The sequence below is a fragment of the Amblyomma americanum genome, chromosome 5 (assembly GCF_052857255.1).
Source record: "Amblyomma americanum isolate KBUSLIRL-KWMA chromosome 5, ASM5285725v1, whole genome shotgun sequence".
Lineage (NCBI taxonomy): Eukaryota > Metazoa > Arthropoda > Arachnida > Ixodida > Ixodidae > Amblyomma > Amblyomma americanum.
The window spans coordinates 104,614,318-104,634,410 of NC_135501.1; the positions used below are offsets into that span (position 1 = coordinate 104,614,318).

Consider the following 20,093-nt stretch of genomic DNA (forward strand, 5'->3'; position numbering starts at 1 on the left):
GCTTTCAACAACCCAGTGTATTATAGCGGGTGCAACGGATGTGTGCTCAATCGGCCGCAAACACTTTCATTTTTAAACTTCACAAGTAAACCCTGCATGTCAAAACGTGGCTTCGTGAAAACGGAACTTTTGTGTCAGCAGCCACAAACTATTGATGCTTGTTATGTGTTTTGTCGTGATGCCGTGTTGTTTAGGGACATATTTCAACGGAATTTCTAAAAGGACATTAAGATCACGCGCTGTATTATCAGATTTTTGCCAACAATGGAAGGTTCTAGGGTTTCATGTGATTTTAGTGCTCATAGGAATGTTCAGTATGTGGAAAAGCCGCATGACAGATTGCCACGTAGAGCCGCGAGGATCATCCAAGTCTATGCTCAAATACCAGTGTGCTATAGTGCGGGGAGTATATGCTGCGCAGGATCGACTTCCGGCCTGGCTCCCTTTTTCTCGATGCGCGGGGTGTCACTCGGAATTTTGATGCGCAGGTAAAGTGAGAGCAGCATGCTGGTGTGAATGTGTATGACAGGATGCGGGATGCAACCTGATTAAGTCGGACTTAAAGCTTGCCAGGGTGGGTGTACTTCCATGCAATGAAAAAAAAAAGACTTTTTAAGGAATCTACGTTTCGTGCTCGCCTGGCCTGCAGTGGGCCTGAGTTCAAACCCCAATTCCTGCGAATTGCTTTTTTCATTTGAAATTCCTGTGAATATTTCCGTTACGTTTGTGCCGCCGCCCTGTCAATCCTAGGTCACGGCGACAGCTTTTCGACCGAACGAGCTATATGCGCTATTGCGTAATATATTCTCGGGAGAAACAAAAGTAGATTCAGGCCGTATTCACCTTATTAAAGTATAGAGCAAGAAATACAGCGTAGGATGTATACGCATTCAACGCTTCCTTTGTGAAATGGCTGAAATCTTTCACCGTAATACACAGTCATATATCTCAGACACAGCGTCGACGCTAATTGAAGCGAACCCCAGTTGTTCTCCATCGCTGGAGCGGGAAAACTATAGAAACTTTAGAACATCAAACAATTACTGTCGCGGTTTTCGGGATGACCGTCTTTTTTTCAACATCCCCACGTTCGTCTTAAATTCTTCGTACTATCGGTTTTCTGTGAATTAGAGGAAGTAAAATTTGAAGCCATATTAAAAATCATCACGAGACACAACATTCATAGATTATGCAACACTGTTGCAACTCCAACAAAAGCGCCTAAATTCGAAAAACTCCTCGTCAATAGAATCACAGAAGAATTAACACTGGAGGTCTTGCGCTTTCTGAAGCTCTATCCAGAACCACCCACGGAATGGGAGGACGTACGCCTACACACCTTCACGCAGAAATCGTCATCGCGCTCCGTGCAGGTTTTTTTTTTTTTTTAATCGACACACTTCCATAACTTCTCGCGAACGCGCTGGGACAAATCGCGAGGGTTCCCACCACCGCCAAAACAAATGCACTCTCTCTCCACGATATCCAAATTTCTTCTCTTTTCCGACCCCGGGAGGACCAATGGGAGCGCACAGGAAAGGAGGAGCAGAGAGAAGTGAACGCCCGTCTCCGGCCTCGCTCTCTCTTCCTCATTCATGCCCCTTCTCTCGTCCTCTCTTCGATTTGGCCCTCGCGGTACGACAGCGCCCTCTACACGGCGCTGCGCGCGAACCCCCGGTTATAGGACTCCCAGTGGCCTCGCTGTGGATCGAGCATCCCAGGCCGGACGCGCCTCCGAGTAGAATGCTCCCAACTCTCTTGCCGGCAGCAGCGATCGATGAGGTGACGGCAAGTTTCCGCTTCAACAAGTGACCACAAGGGACCCACTTTGGCACGTACTTCGTTTTATTAGCTCGAAGTGGCCGGCTCTGATGCGCCTCCGTGGTGGATGTCGTTGATATCATTGGAAGAAGGCTTCGAGTTGTGAATGGATGTCGTTTTCCAAAACATAACAGGCTGAAGTAACTTTTGCATTCTTCGGCCTTGAGCGGCGATGGACGTCGGTGAACTCAGACCGGTTGATTGAGTGCCCTGGGAGTTTGTCAACTACGGTGAGGATCATGAGCGGTTACTGTTTCCCTATCAGTGGACGTTAGTGAGTGCCCTGGACGTCGGGTAAGACATCACATCACATCTAAGACATGAAAGGACTTAGTGGGTTTCCTGCTGAGTAGACTTCTTCTCTACCGTGAGTATCATTCGGTTGAAACAGCACAACATGCGTGTTGTTTGAATTCTTTCTTTTTAATTTTACACTAGGTCTTCAAAAAATCCTAGTTTCTCTTTTTTTACAATTTGTACGCCCTTGAGCTTGCATTCAACGTTGAGGGCACACTGAACTTAGATTCGTAAGATGATTCAGCCTCTCCAGGAGCCTTGCGAAAACTTCCTTTATTTCAAAGCAACGGACCGCTAGATATGATTTGATATCAAACGCCTATTTTGTGTCTTAAACCAAAAGCGGATTTTGTCCGCATTATCAACTGCTGTTGTTGCAGTTCTTATATAAAGCTGAGAATAATTCATTATTTGCTTGGCATTTAAAATAACTGAATGAAACGGCAATGGTACTTTCTCGTTCACAAGGTGGCTACGTGTTAATGCACTTGGGGCTCAGTCTGCTGCATGATAAATGCGGATCTCAGTGTTCTCGTAGTATTACTTAGATTTAGTTAGAACCGGGAAGCAACTGGCCAACCTATCTAGCGCAAAGTGGCTGATAATATTTTAATACTGTTTGTAACAGATGATGTGATTGATTTCATCATAATGTTCCTAAAAGCAACACAAATTTCATCCACAGCATATTCTATTTGTCGGAAAACTTGAGGAACTCAGAAATTAAAATTTTAGAAGGTTGTAAAAAACGCAGATCGCTTTCAGAACTACCTTGAAGCTGGAAGCAAATGGCCGTGTGGAATTTTCTACTCCTAGCCCGTTCTTAAGCCGTCCAAACTTTCTGAGTAATGTCTGGCATTTTAAATTTGTTTTTAAATCTTTAACCTAACAGACCTACCCCTGTGTTTAGTGCATGATTGGTGTGTCGTCCTATGTGCCATGAACCCCAAGAAGTCCTTCTGATTCCATTCGGTCTTTATTTTCAATTTTAGCCGGATGCAAACGCCGGACAGCCGAACCCGGTTGTATGAACTTTAGAGACGCAGGAAATTAGTTTGATGGACTTGTTGGATTGCGAGTGCAAGAGCAAAACGGTGCGCTAGGAATCTTTCGCGCAAAGCTTGGAAATAATTTTGGCACTACTTCATGATCCTACGGGAACACGGGCATATTTACTTTTCACCACCTGTGAACTGCGGCCGGGCGTGTTCCTTCAACCTTGTTTTCTGCAGCCGGATGCCTTAATAACACAGGTGCACTTGGTGCACTTGTATAATCGATCTTGATGTTTGCTGGACACAAATTACTTTTAATTCTTATTCGCATTGTGGTCAACAGTCATGTTAACTGACGAGTTTACCAGAGGCCTTGTGAAGCTCGCTGAGTACGCACAGTTGCGAGTTTATGCCTACTTCTCGGTGTTAAACGCAGTAAATAAATGGCGCCTGACACAAGGGTATCGAGTTACAGTGTCATTATATTATGCAAAAAGTGGTATATTAAACTCTCTATATTATGTTACAAATAGTGACTGAATAAGCATGAATATCTGTCACATTTTCAGTACCTTGTTAGTACCAGCAGCAAGCAAAGTTAGAGGCAGTAACATTTACTACCCTTTGAAGGCAGTGGCAGGAGCTAAGTTTAATAGCTATACTTCGAAGCGGCCACTACCTTTCGAGAACGAATTGATATTTATATGCGGAAACCTTACTTTCAACAGCACTAACAGTGTATCCTTAGAGTGTCCTCGCCTGTGACTGCGTCCTTACACAAGTAAACACAAATTTATTGAAATAATGTAGGTAATTGAAGGACAGACATTTCTGCACAGTAAAGTTTGGAATAAAATGATGGCACTTGCTAAAATATTTCTTTTAACTGCTTGCCGTATATTATGTTAGGTTTTTAGTGCAGTGTAACACACTGCACTAAAATTAGGCACAATAAGAAAACATGTACTTATGTTTATTGCGTAAATATGTTTACTGTGATGTAAATATGTTTAATTTGATCATAGTCAGACTCAATGAGAGCTCCTAGCAGTGTACCTTTCACAGCGCACATATTAGGGCTTAAATATGGCGGTAATTAGCTTACAAAGCGTGGGAAGATATGACTTCAAGCACGGAATCCTAAGCAGGACACTTAAACCAGCAGGAAAAACAAAGCTATAATTAAGGAAGGCTCACGAACGCGACATGCTCGCTGTGCATGCACAGATAATATTTTCCTGGTCTCATATGTACTCCGTAAATAAGGCCTTTGGTCGGGGCAGGTGCATCTTTCTGGTTGAATTCAAATGTACGGCTTAATTGCGAAGCTGCGATTAAAGAACCGGCAAATGTTCCTAAGCGCGTGATACAGTAAATATAATTGGACAAAAGTTATATCAACAAAACTCTATTTTAACCATTTTGTGTACCTTTCTTTTTGAGCGCTAAGCGGGCTGTTGCTATCGGGGTGGTAACGGACAACCAGAGGTGGCAAACTGTCCTTAAGTTCCAGCTTTTACTGCCTCCACTTTTACGGAGGTAGCAAATATTCACTAACAAGGCAGTTACAAGAAGTGAAAGTAACTAATGGAGGCACTTACCATTGTTTTATTACCTTTTTTTCAGACTACTAGATTGACGGAAAAAGAAGAAACAAACTTGGCAAGCAATAAAGTAATGCTTCCGTAGCACAACACGTTTTCTTGAGTATCCGTGCCTCGTTAAGGAGGACGCTTTCGATGAAGGGATCTGTGTATGATTGTAGAATGGAGCCAGGCACGTTGCTGTGCTTGTCAAAGTCACGAGTCAGTGGCGCTTGAGCACGCTCGTTCAAGCAACGAAACTGGCTGCCGACGTACTCAGCCGATGTTAGGCGTCATAAGGAAAATATTACAATTTTCTACTTTGGCGCATTTTATTTATTTATTTATTTATTTATTTATTTATTTATTTATTTATTTATTTATTTATTTATTTATTTATTTATTTATTTATTGATCAACCGCCACCAGTTTAGCGTCAAGGGAAATGAACGTGCTGACCATGTCATCGCCAGCTTGTGCAGACTTGCCACCTCAACACCAGTCACTACTTGCTACATATTTGGAAAAGGCAGAGGCGCACTTCCGCTCTATATACTTGATATCCTGATATATAACGGCGTATACATGCACTGTATTTTACATTCTTACCTCTCAAAAACTTGTGGGCAGTTGATGTAGAGCGGGTGTTGATTTCCTACACGTGTGTTTTTAATGGACGGGAGCTGACGTACTCTGAAGACGGCGTAGACCTCTCTCTTTTCCTCGAGGTAAAATAATTACGAACGCAACGCAAGCGCAGTGCACCAACTGCGACGTCTTGTTAAAGGATGACGTGAACATGAATAGTTAATTGAAGGAATGAATGAAGGACCGAAGATATTAACGTGCTTTGATATACCTATACTGTTCCCATGCCTATACTGTTCGGAACAAAAGGCTACCCCGATTGCTTCAGCGGTCTACAGAAAAAAATGAGGACGCTTCTGCAAACTATATAGAGATTTGGAGCTTCAAGAATGCAGTCAATTGCCCTTCTTTGCACCCCACACCTAACCTGGCCGCCCGAAAAGCTTTCAGAAATAAGCCACTAACGGTTCATTGGATGTGCCACGGCTAAGGTGTGTAAATTGGAATCGGGTGGACTCATTGCTGTCACAATTTTTGAGAACCATTGTTATTTTTATGAATACATGCACAGTCAGACTGCCCATGGTTTAAGAAAATAGCAGCGAAAATCTACAATAATCAGCGAAATGGACCGCTCTAATAGGTAACTGCAAGTTTGTTTATAGGGTTGGACGATCCAGAGCGACTCCGCCTATAAGGGATGCCGTAGTAAACGTCTCCAGAAATTTTGACCGCCTGGGGTTCTTTAACGTGCACTGACAGCGCACAGTACATGGGCCTCTAGCACTTCGACTCCATCGAAATGCCACTGCTGTGGCCGACATTGATCCCGCGTTTTTCGGGTCAGCAGCCGAATAACGCTACCACTGAGCCACCGCGGCGGCTTGCAATTACAAGTAGTGTAGCGACATAAGGAGCTAGCGCTGGCATTCAAACTATGTATACGATGGTCGCTCAATTTCTTTTATCATGGAGTCGCGGTTAGCCAGTAAATGACAAGGAACCGTATTCTCGCGTCTGCCACTGTATTTAAAGGTGTCCTTTCGTTTCTTCCGGCATTGTGGCACCAGCTTTGTACCGAGCAAAATGCGTTCTTATGGGCGCAATTCCCTTCCTCTGTTTCGCCTTCTGAACATGCAATAGAGGCCGTGTCGTGACTGCCGTTGACTCCGTTAGATTTGTTTCAAGAGTAAAGTTCTGCAGCGCAACATCGGCGATAAATTGCATGTGCTGCACGATGTCGACGCTGAAGTGTTGCTAGCGCGGAAAACAGGCGGAATGCGACCAAAACGTGCAGAGCAGAAGATGACGAAATTCAGGTTGTTATGATGAGAGCCCTATCGAAGCTTTGCGTGGCTTATTGCTGCGGTGCTGTTCTCTACTCGACGATTACGAATGCAGACCGAGGCTATGGAGGCAAAACACACAAATGTGCACCCATGCTGCGTGATGTCAGCGGACGTTAAATATTCCCATGATCCGTTCCCTCATGGCGCTTCTCGTGTGCCTTCCTCGAGAATTAATTTTTATTTTCACTTTTTCTCTTATTTAGCACATTTATTGTGCAATACTAAAATATAATGGGCACAAATTTGGGCATTTCTTCAGTCTGGTCAACCAGAACAACATTCGAGTTATCCCAGACTGGCAGCCTCTCGTAATTTCCACGTTCTAATTATTTTGTCTTTCTTGCATCCACAGGACTATCAGTCTGCGCTCCATAACCGTGGCGTGTTTTGAGCGCCAACATGCGGACAGACGGTACTACGCGCCGCTGTATTAATTATACAAAAGTGCGCGATGTCTTCACGCTTCCGCAAAACCCTCTTCGCATAGTTGTGAAACATGAAACTTTTTGAGAAGGCTCTCAAAGTATTGGCGTATACAGCGCCACCTGACAACAAGCACCGAATCTTCAAAATTTTTTGAATTACAGTTCAATAAATAAACCAAAATGTTTCAAAACTCCTATCTTCCCGAGCGCAGCAGTCGGGAGGCATATTGCGAGTGACATTTCAAGCTTAGAGCACCTGTTGGGGAGATCAGCATGAAGCAAGGTCAGCTTAGTACAGAAGGCCAGTCTAGTGACAGGAAGGATGTTGTGCGCGAAGCGCCTCAAATAAGTTGCGAAAGGCGGGGCGTGCGAACTGCAGGCTGCTCTGCAGGCGAATAGTGTATACGGTAGCGGATTAAGCTAGCGCCTGGAGCAATTGCTCGTAAAGCTTAATTCTCCTTCGACCCTCTTCGTTATCGGCCCGCTAATTCGTTCTAACGGGGGCGTAATAACTGTCCACCTAGGCGGCACCGGGGGTGTCGAGAGAGGAAATCACGAGTTAAGTGTAGCGTGAACGCTACACATGTTGCCACGAGGCGCTGTTGCGTGTACGGATCTCTTTACACGTGCTGCTCTCAATCTTGCCCTGTAGCGCCACTACGCTTTTCAAGCCAGCCGTTTCCATCTCGCAGGATAATCTGGATCTGAGCTAGTTGGTTCATACTGCACTTGAAAATCCTTGCGCATGGGAATTACTTTCCTTGGTGCGGACTCTCTGATCATACCTATTGCGCAATGGGCCTCACAAATATGTGTCTGAAGAGCACAAGCTCTTCTGGTGGTAGCTACTATAAACCTTCCTACCCCAAATCTCTCCTTCTATACTGTATAGACGACATAACGTTTTCGTGAGTATAGCATCTCCTGAATTGGGATGTACTCGCTTTGTAATTAATGCCTGCAAATTATGACAAAAGTTTTCGGGAAGCAAATTTGGCAGGTTCTTAACTGCCACCTTCTTCCATCTTATACTGACAGCAGTTATTAGACCGTCACGACGGACTGCTTCGTTCAGATGTGTTATGCACTAACCGTAGATAAATGACTAGAACCACATGCAGCGATGTGGACGTCGGGGTAGACTTGGAAGCTAGCTTATGAAGCTCATTCGCGTGGCGATACTCACAAAAGTCTATTGAGTATCTATGCTGAAAATCAGAAAATTCACGTGAAACCAAAAAAAGTATGCCACGTACCCAACAACCTTTGTTGCGTTTTTTTTACTTTTTTTATTATATTACTACCTGACCGGGCGAGATGTCCTCAATTCTTAGATATCAGAGGAAGAATATTTATTTTGCGAAATTGTAAATCCCTATTTTGCCCATCATATTTTGAGGAGCAATCATCTGGAAGTTGTACGCGGTTCAAAAAAATCCTGTAATCTGTGGTCTTCCCGAAAATTTAAATTGTTCATTAGGCGACCAGGAAAGCACTAACCAGTGCCTATTAACGCTACACTTGCAGTACCTCAGTGCACACCTCTTTCTACCTCTGACGATCTACATAAACATTTGAAATAGTTACTTTTTCAGCTCTGTCTACACTTACCTGGGGGCAATTCTGTAGATTTTTTCTCTATTCTAGTTGAGCATACACACTAAAAGATGTTGTATGATCTCTGCACTTCTCCCTCTCTCTTTGGTAGTCAAGAATATCTTCGAATAATGTAAAGACGTCAAAACATCCGCATATTTGCCGTGATCCGCCTGAGTTGAGAATCAAGTGTAATAGCTGCAGCCAACCCGTAATATACACCACCAGCATACGCAATCCTAGTTCCAGCTAAGACATATTACATTAGACGGCGCTCTCTAGACAGCGCCCATGTCCTGGTTGATACGTCCGTCGTGACGGAAGGGCACCTGAATTTGGATAGCGTTCTCTGTCTTGTAGGTAACAATTGTAGTTAATGTTTACGGCCTACAACGGTGACGTAAGTGTCGTTTAGACCACAAATCTTTCCCCTGCAACTACAAATATGATAAAAAATATGTAAAAAATCCTGCGCCATGCGCAGAATTAACGCATTACATCCATATTCGAGTGGACTCGATTCTTTTAGGGACTACTTTTGTTATGTATGTTAGCTCTTTACTAGACTTCTTATGAGAGTGTGACCAGTATTCAGTTGCTTAGCTGTTTACTGCTTACTCCGGTACTCCAGCTGGGCCATGCTTAGTGTCGCGAAGGGGAAATCACGAGAGGGGAAAGACGTTGTTTCTGTAGAACGAAGCCGTCCGCTTAATCTTCACTCGATGATTCGCGAAGCGACTGCTAGAGTGCGCTGCAGCCACATTTCCTCGCTACTCCGCCATGGCGGCGCTCCCTGTGTTCTCCTTTCATTCCTCAACTGTCCTCTTTTTCATCCTTCTCTTTGTTGTTCGCAGCCTGCTCGCCAGGGCACCGGCAGGCTTGCGTCAACGCCCCTGAAGTTAACATAGTGAAATTGCATGTTCTGCAGTTATTTTTAGCGAAAGCTCTGATTTTTTCCATCCAATTGAAAATATCACCACCAATGCCTGTACCACAGAGCTAGCCCCCAAATGTACCTGCTCTGTGTGCCAGGCATGGACTTGTCCCATAGTTTGCGAAGTCTAGCCAGGCGCTTTCTCCACTGAGCTCACTCCATGGCCGCGTGGTTGGAAGCACAGATGGGCAACTTTGTCGTTCTTCAGCGTTTCTAATCTGGAGCTTTCAGATTGGGTGGAGTACGCCGAAGACGCCTATAACTGGTGCCGTATGAGGGAAAGAACGACGGCAGCTCAGTGAAGTTATCATAAAATCTACTTTGCAAGCTTATGCTTCTCGAGCTAATGCCTTATACAAGATTAGTAAAGCGTTGCATTGGCGCATATTTGGTTCTCCGATTGACAAATTACGCGGACATCATTTCAGGTAAAGGTTTGTTCTAGAGTGAGCCTTGCCCTGTAGGAAAATAAATTGCCCTCATGCAATACTGTAAATGAGCGCTCACTGCTGAATCCGTAACCACACGCGCCTAATTTAAGCAGCCCATAAGCATTGTTCTTATGCGTGTGTTATTGGTGAAAAGGAGTTTCAGAAACACTAACTCAGCCACCGAAACATTACGGTGTTCATGGTCTATGCGCCCACTGCTAAAGTCGCTCTTTCGCCACCAGCCCTTCACTACTGCTCATAGATTCATCGCTTCGCATGCTTTATGAGAATCGAAAATACCGGGAGCATCTCTCACCATTGTAATCGCGAAGACTGGTCACATGAGTGCAAAGCTATGAAAAGAGTATTTCGCTAAGAATCAGTGGCATATTCCGAAATAATATCTTAAAAAACTGCTCTCTTTGAAAACACGAAAAAATTTTTATAATGAAGCACACAGCGGGAATGTGGCAGTGGTAGGAAGAAAAAAATTATTTGAATATATATCATGCTTCAAAGCGGAGCGCTATATTCTCGTTCCAAGCTTTATTTAGCTTTCCTTCGCGCATCACAGCAGCAACCGCAATCGGTAGGAAGGCTCGCCACCTAAATCACTCTATAATAGACATTCTTTGAAAAACCATGGTTCGTACGTACCGTACCGTCTTAGGAAGAAGATGCAGGATTCCAGCTTTTCATCCACCTAGCTACGATGGAGAAAAGCAAGACAACAGAGGTGGGAATTGTAATTTATGTTTAAGAAAGGCAAGCAAAGTCTAATAAATGCTTTGGTTCGAGCCAGTTGAATCATTTTTGTACGCGCGGTATGTGTTCCTTGTTGCTGCGTGTCCTCATCCTGCAAGTACCTGCTTTCAAGTTGAAATAAATCAAAATGTTTTGTTCAGGCAAGCGCTGCAAGTTTCACGCTGTTGTCAAGGGATAAAACAATAGCATAAAAGAGGTCGCAATTCCAAGGAAGTAAATACGAGTTCAGAAATAAGAGGTATTCAAGCTTTTTATCCGAGTCTAGTCCCCGCTTAGCCAAATAAAAAGCAATGTTAAGCCTAGCTGTCCCCGCTTCAAGAGTAAAAAAAGAAATCAGTCGCTGAGGCTGAGCTGGAGCCCGGAGACTTCCGTACACGTACCACGCCGTGTTCTACGCTAGCTCGCGTCGAATGCATGCTCTCGCTCGTTGACGCCCCGCCCCCACCGGCATCCCGCTCTAGGCTCACTCTTCTGGCTCGCTGCCTTTCAGAGGGTCGCTGCGAAACACTACCCCTGGAGCCCGAGCTCGTAAAAGCGTCTCACGTTGAGTACGGAGCCCCTCACGCCATCATGCCTCCACTTCTTGACGCTCCCACTGACAACCCTCTCGAGGGTGGCTGCTCGGGCCGCAATCCGCTTCGTCGGTACCGCGAACTCGTAAAAATCGTCTCCGCGTTCAGAGCGGCTCAAAGAGCTCGAGCGAAGTTGAGCCTCGCTTCTGAAGGCCGCATCGTAAGGCACCGCGTAGGGGTCCCGTAACAAAACGGAGCGCGTAGGCGGTGACAAGTCTTTAATACTTGTTTAAATGTTTTTGTCCTTTTTTGTTTGTTATTATGAGCCTGTCTATTCGCAACGCCAGAGAAGGGAAAAAACGAGACCAAAAAGCTTCACCGAGGCATCTCTCGCTCGTGAGACGGCTGAAGCATGCGAGGGAGTAAATGTTGAACGCGAGATGGGAGAGCAGCCTCGCCGCGTTCTCAATTTATTATCGTCGTGATGCTATCCCCGTGCATATTCGGGGCTCGTTTGATGCCCGTGGGCGATATTTGACAAGCATTAACCCTTGCGCTCTGTACGCCAAGAGTCCGTTAAGCTATGAGAAAAGCGAACTTCTTCTGGCCTGTGACATGCCGGCGGCGCAGGTACCATGAGCTTAGTGATACAAGGCGAATGCTAGGTTACTATAATATCTGAAGGATTCGTTGAAGTATCAGCTTGGTGAACGGAGGTTACAATAACCGTATCTGACGTGTTCCTAAGAAAATAAATACAGCCGAGCCGGGTTATAACGTTACACGACCGTCCAACGCCATTCGTTTGCTATAGCGAGAATTTCTCTGAAAGTGGGCTCATCATAGTAGAACACGCTTCCGTAAGGCGGAGTCTCTTTAAGCGTTGCTGTCCGTTTCTGCCTTTCCGAAGAAGCAAAGCAAAACTCTCGCTTAGCGCAGTCACCATGCCGACCGTCAGCCGGAGCGTTCCATGAAGCCAATTAAGCGAGTATCAAAGGCTGCTTTAAAGTATGGCGCATATCTCAATGTGTGCCCGCTAACACGAGTATTTCATTTTTTATCGCACTCAGGTTTCTCGAAATGGTGGCCGGAAGCAGCCGTTCGATGAACCGCACGTCGACTCTGTTTGCGGGTGCGTCATCGACGGCAACTTTCGCGCACAGAAAATGTTCCACTCCGTCCATGCGTATCCACAGCGAGAGTTGAATCGTGGGCCAAATAAAGGTAGGGATTCTCATCGAGTTTATCATATGCGCAATACAAGCTAAGGTACATTTGTGGAAGGCAGCTGCCCCAGTGCCAGATGACTGAAGCAAATGGCTACCCTGCGGAACTGCCTACTTCAAAATCGCAAATAAATTGAAATTTCTTCAGGTAGCAACGTTAAGTTCTCTGACTATCTTGAATTCTTCCTTCAAGAGAGTCAGAGACCAATGCGTTCAGCGCACGCGATAGGCGGTGCGACCGATTAACGTGCTCCATCGTAGCGTAGCGTAGCACGCGCGTTAAGACTTCATGTTTTAACGCGATAGGGTTAAGGAACTGTGGAAGGTGATCCACAATTATTAGAGGTCCCGGTAGTCGAGGCTGGTGGGCTGGCGTAGCGGGCTGTCGACTTTGCTGGCCAGTCAGGCTGCCGAACGTGTTCTGTTCTGCGCGAGTGAGGTCGAGCTACCAGCTTCGACTTCATCAGCGCCGCTGGCGAGGCCAGCGCCTCTACAGAACTCCTGTCAGAAATAAGCAGGCGTCGGCGTCATTGAACGTGAGCGAAAAAGCTACGAAAAATCCCCAGAGAAGCAACCAATGGGGCATTTGGGCAACCTATGTCCCGTGACCTTGCGGCGTCATCACAACGTGCCCACCGGATTCTCAGCAAACTGTCCACCGCGGTAGGCGGCAGTTCGGATAATGAATGGTACCGATAGGTTGCTCGATAATAGCAACCTAGGTCGCACAAGTCACACTGATGGCAGCACCTAAAATGGAAGAGCAGTGGCGCATCGTTTGACCTTTACAACACTTCTCCATGAGTGGTATGACGACTCGCACCGATCTATGATGTAAAGTAGAGAATGACCAATCGCGCATATACGAGAATTAACCCTGAAAAAAAAAGCCTCGCCTTCTAGGGAACGGGTCCGCGAGCCGTGGTTTCGGTAGACGAGGGACACACCTGCAGTCAGTGCAAAAAGACCGGTTTATACCGGCCCAACACAAAGCTTCAAAAGAAAGATAACAAAGAACAGGCGCTACATCTGACCACGGCAGAACAAATATACAGAGTCGAAAAGGCAGTTCAAGAGAACTGCACAGAAAATACAGTAAGACGCGTGTAAGACCAAGCGGCAGCCATGGGGGCTTGAAACGCTACAGGGAACCTGGCTGCTTGCGTAGCACCCACTCACGCCCAAGGGCTATTCCATACTTGCAGAAGCAAGTTCCATCTGCGCTCTTCATCTTCGTACGGTGCCGTCCCGCCGTTCGTGTGCATCTTGCTGGCTCGGGCTGACCATCAGATTCATGGCCACGCTGTAGTAACGCCCCCGCAGGAATTCCCCGCCACTACGGCTCAAAGATACATGTTGTTGGGGACGAGGGGTCCTTGAGTGAGCTGTCTCTTTCAGCGCCACAGGTCCCTTCTCCGAATGACGTTGTCGGACTTGGTTATGAAGGAAAGTGTACAGGGGGTTTATTTTACATTATTTACAAGATTTTGGAACCCATTGGAGGGTGATGGGGGAAGGTCGGAGGATCTGAGAAGATCTGAGGATGATCGAGGATTCTTCCCTCACGGCACTCGTCGTCCGGTTTAAAAAGGGTCCGGTCCCTAGGATTCCCCAGGTTCGAGGAAGTCTTCGCCAGGTTGGGCGTGGCCTAACTTGCGTTGTCGTACACACACGCACACACACCACTTCACATAGGGACACGCCCCCGTCACATGCCTCGCCGGAGAAAGAGGGTGCCGCTGGACAATCGCCCCCACCAGAGAGAGCGTTGTCTTCGCGTCCGAACGACAGTTCTCACGCTCCAGCCGGCCACGTCTTCCGGGAAGTCCGAATGGGCGAGGCGCCGGCGAGCAGGCACCGTTGAAAGGGTGAGTCACCCCCTGCTCGGTTCTGGCGGTCGCTAACTGCCTCCGTGCCGCACGGTCGATCTTCCGGGAACAATGTTGTTTTCAAACGGCAGTGGAATCCTCCGTCTCGAATCCAATAAACCACGCGAGGACCGGCCGTGGGAACCCAGATGCCTATCGCCGTGCAGGGACCCCGGCTGCAGGTGTCCTGGCCGAATACGCAGCTGAATCAGACCACCGGCTGTCGCCAGAAACCTTACAATGTCTTCTACGTCGACATTGCAGGCCCCTACCAATCCAGGGGCAAATGGTACCCGCTGAAGTCATACGCGAGGGAAAACAGGTGGACGGCCTCTCGTTCAGAGAGTCCAGCTCAACTCATGCGGAGGAGGTGGCGATCGTCCTCGCAGCCTCCCATCCCGACTCTAAATTAATCCTCACAGACTCTCGCGGAGCCTGTCGCAACTTTGAGTTCGGTTGCATCACTCCACTTGCTCACCAAAATCTTCGCCAGTACTCGTGAGTGCGACCCAACTCATCGCTCAATCATATGGTTCCCTCGCCACAAACACATAACCAATAATGAAGCCACCCATGAGGCAGCCCGCTCACTCACCGGGAACCAGGCGTTGCTTGGAAGGGCCTTAATCCATACCACAGCCATCTTCTTTCTTTTAAAGATATTACAGAGCACTATCGTGCCGAACACCGGCGCTACCCGGTTCCTATGAAGAGACTGGGTAAAGCTGGCAAACTAACTCTCCTTAGACTTTGTAATTTACAAACACCCTACTGTACCCAGCGGTTCTCAAGCACTTTAATTCTTCTTTGGACGGCCGCTGCTAATTCTTTGGGGATGTGGCCGACACCTTTCACATGGTTTGGGCATGCGAGCCAAATCCTTCTCTCCCCCATCCTTCATTCCCATACCCGAGAGAACTGGGAGGCGGCTCTGCTCGGCTGCCAGGAGCTGCAGGCCCTGATTCGGCGGACCTGTGCAGCGGTCTGGACCAACGGTGTCCCGGAATGAGGGACTCCGCCTTGTATTGTAAGGGGGTAGACCCACTAGCGGCCTCTCCCCGAGCACGTCTCTATATATATAGATAAATAAATGTTTTTCACCACAGCCACCACCCGCAGGAATCCCCCTGCGCACCTTTTGGCTGACCTTACCAAGGATTCACCGCAGCCATCGCCGCATATGGCGAGCAACTGTGCAGTCATGCGCAGTTGCGCTGCATCTAGATGACTGGATTAGACCGCGCGCGTTTTAAATTGCTAAAAAAAGGGGCCGTAAGCCCCATAGCCTATTAACGCTATCGGGTCGTAGCCTTAAGACTGAGCTTAAGCGTCCTTTCCAGAACGGGTTATTTTCAGGAAGCGTCCATTAACAGTTTCTGCTCAGAAAGCAGCAACCGCCAAAGCGTAAGGATGCCGCGGAGCTTAATTGTCGCACGCGCGTGTTTATGGCGAGAGCGTGTTTGTTGCTATCGTGTGCTGAGTTCTCAGGCGCTAGCTCTATTTGACAGTCGAACCCAAAGCGCCGCTATGCATCGCGACGATCGCATCATAGTCGTTCTTACGGCAAGTAAATTTGTAATCTGGCCTGAAAGAAAAGCGCGTTAAATTGAAAATCTACTTTTGGACAGCGGTTCTACTTGAGGGCCTCAGACAGGACCGCAGGGTCTAAAATCCCCTGATGTGATATCCCGCACCCAGTGAAAACTTAACGCTTTGTCGGGAGCAGCGTTCCAGAGATAAGCAATTTCTTTCTCTCCCTGTGCGCCTTGGGGCAATCAAGCAGAATGGCTCTCTTATGGTAGGTTTTGAATTTCATGCGCTTTCGTGTTGGGGAGACAAAAGCTATATGACCGGTAGTTTGTAGCGAGCAGCTCATATGACTGTTTATCAAGGTGAGCAACAAAATTCATATCGAGAAATTTTCCCGAAGCCAATGGTCAAAAAGTTGGTCAGTCAGTCTTCTAACTTTCCAAGTCAGTCTACTAACTTTCCAATCTACTAACTTTCCAAAGTTAAAAAAAATGCTCAACGCTAGGCCGCACGAATTTCAACGGCAGTAGGTTGGTTTCGCTTGTCCAGGACACTACGTCATGCAGTGATCTAGAACTAAGGTCCCCACACCGATTTCGCCATTCTTTGTCTGTAGCCTGCTGGACTTTGATAAGCAAGCAACGAACCGAAATCGAAGCTAGCGCGTCTAATTCGCATATGAAAATGAAATGAAATGAAAATTTATTTTGGAGGGAAGGAAATGACGCAATATCTGTCTCACATCTCGGCGGACATCTGAAACGGGCCGTAAGGGAAGGGATAAAGGAGGGACTGACAGAAGAAAGGAAGAAAGAGGTGCCGTAGTGGAGGGCTCCGGAATAATTTCGACCACCTGGGAATCTTACACGTGCACTAAAAGTGCACAGCACACGGTCGCCTTTGCGTTTCGCCTCCGTCGAAACGCGGCCGCCGCGGTCGGGTTCGAGCCTGGGCACTCCGGCTCAGTAGCCGAGGGCCCTAAGAACTGAGCCACCGCGGCGGATCCTCATTTGGCCACAGCACGCTAATTCCAACGCACGGACGTAGGCACAACAAAAAGAAAACCACTGAGGGCAGAGATAACTTCGCGTCAACAGGTATTTGCCAAGCTAACAGATGTGTGATCTGTAAATGGAACAGGCATTACTAAATATCGGTTATACCGAAACCGTGGTCATCGCGCTAAATCAACCGTCATGTTTTTTGTTTTTAATCTAGGTTCCAATTCACTAGACCACCGGGTGTATACGTTTCGGCACAATATTTTAAAAGATATATGATCGTGAAAGGCTACTTATTGTATGGAAATTCTTCGGATGAAACCTGTGCTGCCTACAATGGGCTGTGTTTGCGTCTCGTTTCGCGTTATTTTTGCATGGAACACGCAATATGAGAGCCGTCCGCGTTGCGTAGAATCTTTTCACCGTACTCCCGCAAAGCGTGTAAAATTCTTAGTACGTTTGGGCATCGTCGTTATGAGAATACATCTTGAAGCGGTTTCACAGCTCTAAAAAAACAGACAATAAGTTGTCATTGCGGGGCGGAATAAATTACCAGAAGCGCTAATCCCCGTCCAAAGCGTGCTAGGCATCAGTTCTGCAAATATAGATCTCGGCAGAGTGTCGTATGAATAATGCAAATTTATTCGCTGCTTCTTGCATAAAATCTCGAAACCGGACGCAGCCGAGGAAAATTCCTTGTATAGTTTCTGCTCAGCTCTGGGAAAGTGCGGATCAATCAAGGGAAACTTCCCCCTCTTCGTTGTTTCTACAGGACGTTGTGCAGCTCGAGCTTCTTTTCTGCATTGTCTGCTGAGACTACTTTCTTTCTACAGTATCAAGCGCGGCGTGTGGCTTTCTTTGGTTGACATATTTTGAGACAGTATCGCTCATATACACTTGGTTCTTGTGGTCTGCGACGCCAGCGTGCGTTGTCCTTCACTGCGTTAGCCCTACGTTCCTCTCTCGGCAAAATGGCTGCCGCCCGCGTGCCTTGCATGCCTCCCCCCCCCCCCCCCCCAATGGGTCAGACTGGATTCGGGCACCCAACTGCCCTCTCCTCTTCCACAAGGTGCCTTTTGCAGAGCGCATTCCACTGGGTTCTTCTTCGAACACCCATGGTTAAAAACGCAACCAGCGTCCAGCTACCACTACCCCCCAGAAGCTTACCCACCGCGCACCCACCCGCCTCCACCTGCCAGACGACCAGGGCGAAATATATTTTCATGCCACATTTCGGAAGCAATCAACGTAAAAGCTACGCACAACGTACAATCATTCATGATAACATAGATTTGTCGCCTCACGAAGTACGATCGCATGTGTATACAAGGCTCTTCGGAAGACCCAGATACGCTGTACACTTTCTGCAACTTTCTGATCTGAATAGGTTTGGTTTGGTTTATGATGTTCGAAGTCCCAAAGCGGCTCATGCTGTGAGGGTCGCAGTAGTGGAGAACTTCGGATAATGTCTACCACATGGGTTCTTTACAGCCCATTCACATAGGCCAGTAAATGAGCCTCTAGCCTTTTACATCCATCGAAATGCGACCTCCGCGGCCGGTGCCTAACCCGCGTCTTTCGGGTCAGCAGCCTAGGACCATAACCACCGATCCACCGCGAGAGCTATTTGTCTGAATAAATGTTCGACGGACTTTCTCGCTATCGCCTTCGGCGCAGTGCCCCGCCGTCAAAAGTTCGTGTGTTAACAAATTTTCCAAATAGAATGCTGTTCAAATTTGGTCGATGCATATAAGCTATATGCCACTCTCGGTTTCGAAAGGTGCCATGGAAAATGACACTGGCTTTTTCTGATAAACTGTCCAGAGGAGCATTTAAGACAAAGGAATCATCGGAGAGAAAACAACATGATATCGGCGTAGTACGGCGAAGGAAGGTTTACAAGAGTTTGGCCTTGTATTTGGCAAACGAAATCTAAGGTTTTGTTTCAAACCTTTTTACAAATAATAGAGAGTCACAGAAAGGACCATTTCATAAAGTGAGAACGTTTTTGCACACTGGAGGCGTCAAGCGCATTGCTCACGTGCTTTCATGTTTCCTCCATTACTCATCCAGGAGCCATAGTTTCAACGAGAGAAAAAGAAAATGTAGTCCTTGTTCCTGTAAACAAGTGAGGAAGTTTTCCGAATGCCGCGCTGCAGAGTTGCAATCAAATCTGCCGTTGAAGGGGACGGTAATGTCTCACTTCACTTCCGGCATGCCTTAAACCACCTTAAAGCCTGCGATGAGGTTAATATACAGCCCAACATAGCGTTCTCAAATGGCATTCGTCGAGGAACTGTTTTACGCAGGCAAATTGTTATGTTAGTGATCACTGCATGCAAAACGTACAGTACAAAATTGGCGCACTTAATAAAATTCACTGAATTAAAGCCGTTTTCCTGGGGAAAAAGTTCAAGAAATGTTATGTAGAAAAGGGCCAGGCACCCCTCCCCATCCCGGTCTCCCTTGCAGTTGGTCGTATAAGCCTCTACGTGGAGCTACATATTAAATGTTGGCTATTTGAGCTCTGAACCACTATTTAGTTAGGGACGAGTTTGCTATGCACAGTTAGGGACACATGAAAGGACAAGTAGAAACAGAAAAGTGGGCGAGTTGAGCAAAGAGGCATATTCTTTGTTTTCCATTCTTGTTCACACCGTAACAGCGTTCCGCCATTAAGGCTTTGGCGCGATAGCGGTAATGCGTCACTCAGTGGCATGAAGTTCTCTCTGCAATCACTTCGTAGACACTGACACTGTCCTTTATTTAATTGTATTCTATATTTCTTTTCTTTTCCACAAGAAACGCATGGGGAGCCGCCGCGGTGGCTGAGTGGTTATGGCGCTCGACTGCTGGCCCGAAAGACGCGGGGTCGATCCCGGTCGCGGAAGTCGAATTTCGATGGAGGCGAAACTCTAGAGGCCCATGTGCTGTGCGATGTCAGTGCAAGTTAAAGAACCCCACGTGGTCGAAATTTCCGGAGCCCTTCACTACGGCGTCCCTCATAGCCTGAGTCGCGTTGGGACGTTAAACCCTCATAAACCAAACCAAACGCAATACGCATGGCCTTCCTTCAGCCAGGCCGAAAGAAATTGTCAGCGGTGGACGGGCAGCGCGCCTGGCTGACGAACCAAGCGGCTGTGGTTAGAATCCAGGCTCGACAATTTTCTTT

The 20,093-nt window shown here is 47.0% G+C and overlaps 1 pseudogene across 1 annotated transcript in view; it reads left to right on the forward strand.

Annotated features, from left to right (window-relative positions):
* Window positions 1–1,694: 1,694 nt before the first annotated feature.
* LOC144132585 (5-hydroxytryptamine receptor 1 pseudogene) overlaps window positions 1,695–20,093 on the forward strand; it is a 59,474-nt pseudogene continuing 41,075 nt past the window's right edge. Inside the window, exon 1 of the transcript XR_013314866.1 lies at window positions 1,695–2,188. The product of XR_013314866.1 is annotated as a 5-hydroxytryptamine receptor 1 pseudogene (transcript). The remainder of the gene's footprint in view (window positions 2,189–20,093) is intronic.